We start from the raw sequence: 2,135 nt of genomic DNA on the forward strand, positions 1-2,135 counted from the left end.
TTTTCCCTCTAACATTGGATGGTTCCTAGGTAAATCAGGGCAGAAACTTCTGTATGGTCAGGTAACGATGAGCCAAGGACAAGGCTACTGATAGAACTGCTATTTGGTGCTGGGGATTCTGCTGCTTCTGAGGGTCCAGCGTGAAGAGGCCGCATGGTGGGGAGGGATTTAGGCTAGGGAGATGGGACAGGCAGTGTCTGCTGTCCAGAGCTGTGTGGGCACCTCCATGGCTGTACCTTCTGGGCTCATCACTCACTTCCCTACTTACTGATTTCAGGAAAGCTCTGTTGCTTGGAAACTCACATAAAATGTGAAGTGGGAGCATTGCAAACCAACCTATCATAACCCTGTTTTTATTACCTTTATGGCATTTCAAGGTGAAAGACTATATTTAGCCTTGTCTTTTGCTTTCTCCGGGAAATTCCAGACAACTGCAGAGAAGCTGTGAAGTTTTTCTTGCCTGTCGGTGGGGCCCTGTGCTCTCACACTCTGATCTGCAGGAAGCCTGAGGTCCAGAGATCCATCTTCTCCAGGACATGAATTGTCTAGGATCCACTTACAAAGCAGAACATGACTGCCATTCCCTTTATCCCCTCTTAAATTCCACAGTATAACCTTACATATGGGAACCTTTTTTTTTTATAACCTGAGTTTTACATAAAGAAATGGCTGCTAGCTATTTCCAGACCAATTTATCTGCTCTTATGGGAACCCTCTCTAAGAAAAAGACATGATTTGTCTGACATCCTTCATCCACCCACACCACTTTCTCTTTTCTAATGAAAAAATGTGCTGTGGTAAAACTACTTTTGCATCAATCTTAAGCTTGAAAGGCCATCTAGCTAACACAGGACACTTATACTTTCCCATAACAAGAAGATAGGCAGTTGGGGTCTTTTTAAGCGAATGAAAACAATTCCACACATTTTTTTCAGAAATAACACAAAACTGGAAGAGTCCCAGGGAAAAGCTAGTGAGCATTGCCAATATGCCAAAGTCTCTATATATTTAACAGGAAGAGGGCATTTGACCCTTTCTCCACACCACTGCATATGTGGATTCCTGATCTTGTTCCTGCTTTATTTGCAGTCTCTCACATGTCAGGTTATAAATCATCACTTCATCTCACCCCAACCCTGCTGGAAAATGTCTCTAGTTCTATTAAGCACACCGTAGGTGGCTTTTCATTTAAGGGCACAGGGTCTGCAGTCAAAAGATCTGGATTTCAGGGGCACCTGGGTGGCTCAGTGGTTGAGCATCTGCCTTTGGGTCAGGTCGTGATCCTGGGGTTCTGAGATTGAGTCCTGCAGGGAGCCCGCAGGGAGCCTGCTTCTGCCTATGTCTCTGCCTCTCTCTCTGTGTCTCTCATGAGTAAATAAATAAAATCTTAAAAAAAAATGGTCTGGATCTGAGACCTGTGTCTATCATATACTTGCTGTATAACTTGAACAATGTTGTTTACACTAAGCCTGTTGCCTCGTCTGTAAAATAGGATACTGGTAATATCTACTTGTTTCCTCATCTATATCTCCCTGGGTTAGCATGAAGACAAAATAAATGAATGCAAGGTTCATAGCACAGAGTTTGGTACACAACAGGTGCTCAAAAAATGGTAGTTATAATGATGATGTTATGAAGATGGCATCTAGAAAGTGACTCTCATGTCAACCATGTCCATCCTTCTGGATTCATTGTTACCTATTCCTCCTACAAACCAGGACTCACTCTGAGGCCTCCCTTCCTCCCTCACTCTTTCCCTTCCTAACCATTCCACCTCCTGGAAATATCCGTCATCCCTGGCACTTCTTGACCACCAATCCCTTCTATCAAACCTCGTCCTCTCTTCTGCACTATTGCACCAGCCTCTTAGCTGCTGTTTCTCCCTAATCTCTTTGTCCTTTTACACCCTTCCACATACACAGTGATCATTCTAAAAAGAAGTTTGGTCATGTCACTTCTCTAACTAAGCCCCTACAAAGGCTCCCTATTAATAAAAGGATTATCTCCAAAGTCCTTGGCCAAACATACAGCCTTCCATGTTCTGGCTCTCCCTTCTTATGCCAACTTCATTCATGCCAACCTCTCATGATTGCCCCATAGTCCAGCAATGGGAAACTCTTCTAATTCCAAGAATA

This window comes from Nyctereutes procyonoides, unplaced genomic scaffold (genome assembly GCF_905146905.1).
Source record: "Nyctereutes procyonoides isolate TBG_1078 unplaced genomic scaffold, NYPRO_anot_genome, whole genome shotgun sequence".
Lineage (NCBI taxonomy): Eukaryota > Metazoa > Chordata > Mammalia > Carnivora > Canidae > Nyctereutes > Nyctereutes procyonoides.